Genomic DNA, 10,064 nt, shown 5'->3' on the forward strand with positions numbered 1-10,064 from the left:
CTTATTAACATGTTAAACTTAATCATGAGTGAGTAGTCTCTTAGCTAGGATTAATGGGTAATTAGGGGAAACCAACATGGGGGATGATTCATGCTTAAATTAATATGTTTTCATAGTTTATTTGCTTGCTTGTTGTGATCTCAACTTATGCACATGTTATGTTTGATGAAATGTGAGCCTATGAATCCTTGCATTTTTTACCCATCACCTATCTTTTCAATGAGACTTGTAAGACATAAATCAACTCGAGTCTCATTAGACCATGCATATAGTTGGACAGGGAGGATTAAGTCGACTTGTGGGTGTTGTACAATCTAATCGATTCGGCTCCGGGACCCAAACCTTCCTAGGATTGTAAGATATAAACCAACTTGATCCATCACAACAATAATTGCTTGCATTTAGTAGGAAACATGTTTGTATGATTGATGTGACCATAATTGGCGCATATTTAGCCCCCGAATTACCATTGTTTCCATGCTTTTTAGTGCCTATTTGGGTCATTTCTTATCTTTAGTTCTTTGTTTTGCATATTCTTTGAGATTTTGATCCCTTGGTAGGAAAGGAGTAAGAATCTTGCATTTTCATGGCAAAACAAGGCTAAATTGATCATATTCAATGACCAAGCATCAAGGAGAGACAAGACTAGAAGGCCTTTGTACATAGCATAGTAGAAGAGCAATGTTGAGAAAAGGATCCTTGAGTCCCCAAGGAAATCCCCAAGGAATTCATGAAGAAAAGAAGAAGAAAAGATCTTTGCCGGACAATCCGAACGGATTGTACACAATCCGTCCGTCCGCCCAAGCCCAGTCCGAGCGTCCCTCAAAGGAATCCGCTCGGATTCCCCATCGCCAATCCGAGCGTCTTGCCCAAGGATCCGCTCGGATTCTCCAGCCCAGATCCGGCCGTCCCGACTCCCATCCGCACGGATTTGATGACAAAGACGTTTTCATTCTTCAAGCCACGATAAGAGAAGCCCTTCTCTCGAGAGAATACGGAGTCTCCTTGCTCAACTTAAAAAGTGTAATTACTAGTTTAGCCCTTAGTTAACCCTAATGCATCCTCCCTAATTTTCACTATAAATACCCCATTAGTCTAATTAGAGGAGCATGTTCTTCTTATCAATAATTAGTGTAGTTAATATCAATCAAATCTCTCTTCAATATTGTAATCAAATATTAATCAAGTTTTAATCCAAGTTTTAGTTCTTTAATCTCTCTCTTGTTCTTACTTTATTTTGGGTAATTGAAGATTATTTGGGTTATTATTGGGAGATTGACAACCTCTCAATCTAGGATTCAAGTACTTCTATTATTCTTGCTTTATTATTGGAATCATTAGTAGGTATAATCTCTTAATCCCTTTTTAATTATTGCTAATTACTTTCATTTATTCATCATGTTTTATTATGTTAGTATGATTGACAACCTTTCTAGCATGATCAATATGATAATGAGTGAGTAGTCTCTTAGCTAGGGTTTAATGGGTGATTAGGGGAAACCAACATGGGGAATGATTCATGCTTAAATTAATATGCTTTCATATCTTATTTGCTTGCTTGTTTTGATCTTAATACATGCACATGTTATATTTGATGAAATGCTAAGCCTATGAATCCTTGCATTTACTATCATCTTCTATCCTTTCAACTTGACTTGTAAGACATAACCCAACTCGAGTCTTATTAGACCATGCATGTGTTGAGTAGGGAAGATTAAGTCGACTTGTAGGTATTGTACAATCTAATCGATTCGGCTCCGGGACCCAAATTTTCCTAGGATTGTAAGATATAACCCAACTCAATCCATCACAACAATAATTGCTTGCTTATAATTTGAGAACATGTTTGTATGATCATATCCCATGATTCCCCTATGAACCCATGACACCCTAGTGCCTTTAATCAATTGTTTACACCCCTTATTTTATTCATCTTGCTAGTTTATTTTCATTGCTATTTTAGTTTAGTAACCTTCTACATCAACCCAAATTGTGAGACCCCTTAGACACTACTAGTTACAATAGAATTCTCATTTCAATACCCGTCCCTTGGGATCCGACCTTTACTTGCCTCTTTACTAATTGTAGAGTTGTTTGTGAAGTATAAATTGTGTTTTGTATCGACCATTGACCAACGACCACATATACTTAATTTGTGAAACGAAATGGACCCGATCAAAAATGGCGCCGTTGCCGGGGACGGTGTTTAATTGATTTAAGATTTCTTTTATTGTTTTTAGTTGTGTCTTTTTCACCTTGGGGAAGTAAAACTCCTCAAGGTTTGTTCTAATTGTTTTCGAGTTGTTTGATATTTTGCATGTCTAGAAGGTTACAAAGAGATTTGTTACCTTTTGACCGTGAAATCGAAAGAACCTTGACGAATAATAGGAGACTTGTTAGGAGGAATTTGGGAGGTGTTGGTGAAGTTGTTCAACCCACTAGTGAGTTTGTCAATCCTTTCGCAATAGAAGGAGAAGAGAACCCATTAAACAATACCACACAAAATCCACCTACAATGCCTAAATTCTCGTCACACTCTATACCCACCGAGGAGGATTTACCAAATGGTACTCCTACCCCACAACATCTTACCGGAAACTTTATTGCCAAGTCCGCCTTCATCCAACTAGTTGAGAGGAGCCAATTCGGGGGAATGCCTAGTGAGGACCCTCATTCTCATATGGAAACCTTTTGCGATTATTGTGAAGCTATCTCTCAAACGGGCGTGACTCAAGACCAAATAAGATGGGTCTTATTTCCTTTTTCGTTAATCGGCACCGCAAAGCAATGGTTGAAGGGCCTTGATAAGGCCACCCTTGGAATAGATTCTTGGAAGAAGCTAGCTCTAGCTTTCTACAAAAATTTCTACCCACCGGAAAAGACTAATATGCTAAGAGCTCAAATTACGGGTTTTAAGCAAAGGGATGAAGAATCTTTGTATGAAGCTTGGGAGCGGTTCAAAGGTATTTGTCGCTCATGTCCTCACCATGGACTTAGCGAATGGTTTTTAGTGCAACAATTTTGGAATGGTTTATATGAAGATTCAAGGAACATTCTCAATATGGGATCAAATGGAATGTTCACCGAAGTTGATGACAATCAAACATGGAACAAGATTGAGGAAATGGCGGTCCATAATTCACAATATAGTAGGCCTCGCAAGGCTACTAGAGGAGGAAAGTATGAAGTGGACACCGTTACTCAATTGGGTGCTCAACTTAGTGCTCACATTGACACAATCAACTTGAAGTTTGAACAAGCTATGGCTAGACTTGAGGAAAACTCAAAAACATCAAAGCATCATGTCAATGCCATGACGGCATCCTCATCAATCCCAAGCGGGATATGTGAGAATTGTGGAACCTTGGGTCATGACTCAAGTGAGTGTAGGGGAACAACCGAACAAGTTAATGCTTTCCAAGCTTACAAGAGTGGTACCCCTTATTCAAATTTTTACAATGAAAACACCAAGTTCCATCCAAATCTCTCATACAAAAGCCAAAATGTTCAAAACCCTCAAACAACATACACTCCACCACCCATGAGAAATCAAAATCAAAGACCCTTTTACAATCAAAACCAAGGTTACCAAAATCAAAATCCATACAATCACCACAATGACCAAGGTTTTGATGTCCAAAAAGCGGTCCTCCAAATGCAAAAGAATCAACAAGAATTTTTCACCCAAATGCAAAAAGATAGCCAAGCAAAAGACACCACCATCAACAACATTCTAGCTCACACCAAGATGTTGGAAACACAATTGACTCAACTAGCATCTTCAAGCTCACAAAGACAAAAGGGCAATTACCACCTCAAAGTAATCCCCCTAGACATGAAACAGTTAGTGCCATTCACTTGAGAAGTGGTACAAGATATGAAGCACCAAAGAAGCAAGTTGAGGATGAAGTTGTGAGAGCTAGTGAGAATGAAGTTGTGGTGCAAAGTCCCAAAGAAGGGGAATCATCAAAGGAAGAAAGTTCAAAGAAAAATGAAGACAAAGCCAAAGAGAAGGAGCCCATTGTGATTAGACTTCCTTTTCCAAGTCGTCAAGCCAAGCCTAAATTTGATGATCAACTTGGGAAGTTCATGGAAATTGTGAAGAACTTAGAAGTCTCAATTCCTTTCACGGAATTAATCAATCACGTTCCGGCCTATGCAAAGTACATGAAAGATATCCTCACCAAGAAGAAGTCGATCCGGAAACTTGAGACTATCGCCTTCACTAAGGTGAGTAGTGCAATACTTCAAGGGAGTTCACCTCCAAAGTTAAAGGTCCGGGAAGCTTCTCAATACCGTGTACCATTGGCGACACAACGATCAACAAAGCCTTATGTGATCTAGGGGATAGTGTGAGTGTCATGCCGTACTCGGTAAGTAAAAGGTTGGGAATGGGAGAGCTTAAATGCACCAATATCACTCTTCAAATGGCCGATAGATCGACGAAGACACCATTAGGGATATGGGAAGATGTCCCCGTGCGAATTGGGAAGTTTTTCATCCCGGTGGACTTTGTCATTGTTGATATGGAGGAAGATTCCAACATTCCAATCATCTTAGGAAGACCTTTCCTACACACCGCGGGTGCGGTGATTGATGTGAAACATGGAGAGCTCACTCTAGAAGTGGGAGATGAAAGCATAACTTTTAATCTTGACAAGACCATGAGAGCTCCTCGTTTGCATGAGCCATGTTTCATGATTGATCATTATAGCCGAAAAGATGAAAAGAAGAAATCGGAACTCCAATGGAGGAAGAAAGTTGAAGATGCTCCATTCAAAGAGCAAGTGAATTGTGACAAGGAGAGCTTGCAAAGCTCATCAAAATCAACCAAGGAAGAAGATGATGGCCTCATTGGCCAAGAGAAGAAATTGGGAGAGTTGTCTCCATCTAAGCAAGAGATTTTCAATGATCAACTCAATGAAGTTTGTGGTCTTTGGGACGACGAATTTGAAGGGATCTTTAATCCCTACATTGGGCATGCCATCGATCATGATCAACAACAAGGGCCACGGTCTATTGAGGACCTCTACCATAACAATGAACAAGCTTTTGATTACTTCTTCAAGGTGTTGAGCAACATCAACAACACCTTGAACATGCCCCCTTGACATCTCATCAAGAATGAGAGTTTGGTGGAGTCCTCCCTAAACCACCACTTATAAATATTTCTAACTCCCTAACTTACTTTTCAATTTTTGTATTGCATTTTTGTCATTTTTGGATTTTATTTACTTTGATCAAAATAATTGTCATGAAAAGAGAGAAGTGAGGGAGGGACTAATGATTTTAATTGATGTGTAGTGCTTTACCTTAGTGTGGGGATGGCAATTGCCTAGGCTATTCATGCCTTAGTAGTGCCCCCACAATGAAGAACACAAGATAAGAAAGAAAGAAAGAATGATAAGGGAATGTGTTGGTGCACGGATGGAACTGAATCCGTGTACACAAGGACCAATCCGAGCGGATTCCTGAGAATCCGCCCGTCTGCAGCAAATCCGAGCGTCCTGATGAGAAGACGCCCGTCTTGGGCTGAGCTGAAATTGCAAAAATTCTTGACTGTTGAAGAATCCGAGCGGATTTCTGGAAAGACGCCCGTCTCACGTAATCCGTCCGTCTTTTGAACAATCCGCCCGTCTTGCGGTGAAGAAAAACAAAGAAAAATCTCTGGACAAGAATCCGTCCGTCCTGCACGAAATCCGCCCGTCTCATCTCAGAAGAATCCGAGCGGATTCCCCAGAATCCGCCCGTCTCTAGGCGGGATTTTGAAATTTTTGAAGCTGTAGAATCCGCACGGATTGCGCCCAATCCGCACGGATTGTCCCTGCGTCCTAAAATTGTCGAGTTCTTTAAATACCCACCCCACCTTCACTCATTCATTCATTCATTCATAAACACTACCCATAACATCAAAACCCTCATCCTCTCCATCTCAAAAACAAAAACCCTCAACAAAATCCACCAAAATCAAATCAAACCATCTTTCAAACAACAAATCAATCACTCCATCTTCATTAACAATCAAAACCAAGAACAAATTCTTCAACCTTTGAATCGATTTTTGTTTTTATAAAGGCAAAGCCTTTCACCTTCAAATCGATTTGGGCATTCTACAAATTGAAGATTTTTGACTCTCTACTTGGTTAGTTCATCAAATGGCAAGAACAAAGGGAGCAACAAGGGCAACAAAGGCACCAAAAGCAAAGGCTCTCTCTTAAAGGCAAAAAGCTCTACAAGCAAAGAAAGCTTTGGCAATGGTGGTATCAACACCAAACTTGGTAGTGCAACAACAACAACAAATTCCTATGGAAGCATCACCTTCTACTCCGGTAATCGATCAACTCTTGCATTTTCCGGAGGTAACATTCATTTCCGATACCCATAGAAATACATTTGTCAAGTTTGCTATGAAACAAATCCAATCCACCAAATTCATATGTCAAGATGCTTTAGAGAAATTGGGTGTTCTTGAACAAACAAGAGTCTTTTTCAATGCCATGGGTTTGAAGAAATTGTTTGAAATGAAGGAAGTAACATACCCCTCCCTTGTCTTGGAATTCTTAAGTTCTTTAAAAGTGACAAAAGTTGAGAATAGGGAAAATATTGAGTTTCGTCTAGCTAACACTAGTAGACGCATTACCTTTCCGGAATTGGGTGAAATTTTGGGTCTTAGCGATGAACATAAATATTATAAGCAATATGGGAAGTATGATCCCGAGCCTCTTTGGGAGGCAATCTCCGGGAAGAAATTTGAAGATTTTCATGCTTGTCGTGCTCTCTTGGTCCATCATCCGGGCATAAGAATATGGCACAAAGTTGTGGGAAATACCATAATTGCTAGGAAAGACACCAATCATTTCACGGGACTCGATTTTATTCTCCTTGAATCAACTTTGAATATTGGAAGAATTCACACCAAGCCTTACAATTCTTTGAGGCTATTGGTTGATAGATGGCTCCATGTAGATAGTGGGAAGAAGGGTCAAACCGTTATTGTTAATGGCGGCCTTGTCACGGTCCTAGCCAAGCACTTTGATCCTAATTTCAATAAGGATAGCAAGTACAAGGCTAAGGATGGTGGCCATCTTATTGATATGTCCATCTTGATTAACAAGTTTAAGTGGGTTGCTCACAATCCCCTTGATACCAAGTATGGGTGGCTTACTAGTGAGGCTCGATCATTCACTTTACCCGCAAAGATTTGTCGTCTTAGTGTCCACCGGACCAACTATTTACTTCCCCTATCCGAAGAAGCCGAGTACATCATTCAACAACAAAAGGGTGATCATGAAACTCCCTCATCTTCCATTGTTATACCACCTTACCCCTATGAATATGAAGAGTTCAAACCGCAAGGAGTTGAAATTGGAAAAGACTATGTCACTCTTCTTATGCAAGCCATGCACAAGCAAGCTTATGAAGATCGGAAGAATGCATATTTGGCTCAATATCCTCCCCTCTTACATCTAGCTAGGCAAGGACTCCTTGATCCATCTTGTCCTTTGCCTAGTTGGGCGGATAGAGAAGCCTTATTTCCGGGTGCATCAAGGGACGTGGTGGAAGACAATGAGGTTGTTGGAAATGGTGAAGGAATTGATGATAATATTGAGGAAGAAGCAAGTGGAGATTAAGAAAGAGATGGTGAAGATAATGATGGAGAAAGTGATGAAGAAAGTGCCAAGGAAAGTGGCAATGTGACCACTTCTCATGAGGGAAGTGGTGATGATAATAGCATGATGGAAGACTAGCCTTGGAGACTCCTACACTCCCATGGTTTGTCTATATCTCTTTGTATTTTATTTTCATTTTGATCATTGTTGGTTTAGTCCTAGCAACATCAAAGGACTCACACCTCGGTTCCATTGAGGTGTTCTTTATTGTTCCCATTTTTTTGAAAATCCAAAATGACAATCTAGTTTCATGCATAAGCATAGTGTGTGCATAAACTATACCCATGCTTTGACATTAGCAATAGTGTCTTATTTGGTTTGGGGAAGTTAATGCATACACAGCGGGAGGTAATCTAAATTATCCTCTCCGTCATAACAAAAACCATGCATCATGTAGTATAGTTTAGTGTAGAATTGCATTTAGTATAGAAATCATGCATCATCTTTGCATAATTTCCATCATTTTGGCCATTGAGGACAATGCCCATATTAGTGTGGGGATGGGAATTCTAACACTTAACTTTTATTCAAAAACCATAAAAATTGAAAAATTTCAAAAATCATAAAAATTTGAAAAATTGAAAAACCAAAAACAAGTTCATTTCCTTTGTATATATTGTCTTGTATATATTGTGTTTGTTTTATCCTTGTTCACTTTGATTGACTACGCCACATCCGAGACATGAGGATATTGAAGACCGCATGGTATGATCTTTCCAATCTCCTTTTTCCTCTTTATGTTAATGACTATGTGGCTTTATTTTGATTGATGCGGTAAAAACAATGTGAACTTAGGATTGCATTTAGTTTATATGTCATATTAGTTGGTAGAATCATTTGCATTAGGATGTGTATATGCTAGTTGCATCATGGCATGTAGTTGCATGTTAGAAAAATTTTGTGAAACCGTCTATTTGGGAAGCTTGACAAGTGTATATAGGCCCTAGTAGATGCTTTTTATTCTTAAGACTTTGCTTGTTAGAATACTTGTAAAACACCCTAGGATGTGTCATGCTAGTATCCTTTGACCCATGGATTAAGGCCTAGTCAAGAGTACCTTGTGGTGTGATAACTCCTTGGCTACCGTTTATTCCAAGGTGACCCTTGAAACCATGCATACTTCTATCATTCATCCATGTTCTACCACATTTTTGTCATCAAAGGGAATGGGCACAAAAAGAAATCAATTTGAGTTCAATGAAATGAAAAATGAAAGAAAGTTTGCAAAAATGCATCAAAAGAAAAGAGGAGCAAAAATAGAACTCCTAAAGCTTCAAATACAAGGCACCCTCGTTACTAATTGGGGTGACTTTGAAAATGTTCAAAAAGAAATTCAAAAAGTTGTCAAGTATTGAAATGCCAAAATCAAAAGAAATGGCAAGAAAGTGTTCTCAAATGTCAAATGCCAATGAAATTGGGGGGAAAACAAAAATAAAAGCAAACTCCCAAAGTGAAACTCAAATATCTATCGATCCCTTTATCCATCGTATCCATTTTTGTGCATGGTAGAGAGGGGACGACCCTTCTTCTTGTCTAGGCAAGAGGGGGAATTCCGCGATCCTCCAGTGTTTCTAACACCATAGGGAGTCTACTCTTGACAAAAGCATTTAACGATTGAGGACAAAGGTACCCTAGCTTAACACATTTTGGAGGTGATTTATTGGTATCCTTCTAGGCTTAGTAGTTTGAACAAATTGCATCTATGAAGGATTGTGTACCCTTGAATTGCTTCCCTTGTAGATAATTTCCGCCACTTAGATGAGGAAAGTGGCTATTCTTTTTGTAGATGCATCCATTATGTGTTTTTGTGTGCTTAATGTTTGGATGTGTCGCCATTTTGGCAAGACCCACCTTGCCTTGCAAGAAGGCATCCTACCTTATGGTTGTCTTGTTGTGAGTTGAAGGGGCGGAGTGAGACCCGCTAATTGTCTCATATCGGCTATTATTATTAGGTTAGGTTAGTATTGGTCCTAGTCTTTGTCACCTCTTTACTCGGGACGAGCAAAGGATCGGTTTGGGGATATTTGATGTGACCATAATTGGCGCATATTTAGCCCCCGAATTACCATTGTTTCCATGCTTTTTAGTGCCTATTTGGGTCATTTCTTATCTTTAGTTCTTTGTTTTGCATATTCTTTGAGATTTTGATCCCTTGGTAGGAAAGGAGTAAGAATCTTGCATTTTCATGGCAAAACAAGGCTAAATTGATCATATTCAATGACCAAGCATCAAGGAGAGACAAGACTAGAAGGCCTTTGTACATAGCATAGTAGAACAAAGAATGTTGAGAAAAGGATCCTTGAGTCCCCAAGGAAATCCCCAAGGAATTCATGAAGAAAAGAAGAAGAAAAGATGTTGCAGACAATCCGAACGGATTGTACACAATCCGTCCGT

General features: G+C 39.4%; 1 non-coding gene across 1 annotated transcript; it reads right to left on the reverse strand.

Annotated features, from left to right (window-relative positions):
- Positions 1–2,887: 2,887 nt before the first annotated feature.
- Positions 2,888–2,994, reverse strand: LOC141625994 (small nucleolar RNA R71). Its single transcript, XR_012535730.1, has one exon. It is a non-coding gene; the product is annotated as a small nucleolar RNA R71 (small nucleolar RNA).
- Between the last annotated feature and the right edge of the window lie 7,070 nt (positions 2,995–10,064).

This window comes from Silene latifolia, chromosome X (genome assembly GCF_048544455.1).
Source record: "Silene latifolia isolate original U9 population chromosome X, ASM4854445v1, whole genome shotgun sequence".
Lineage (NCBI taxonomy): Eukaryota > Viridiplantae > Streptophyta > Magnoliopsida > Caryophyllales > Caryophyllaceae > Silene > Silene latifolia.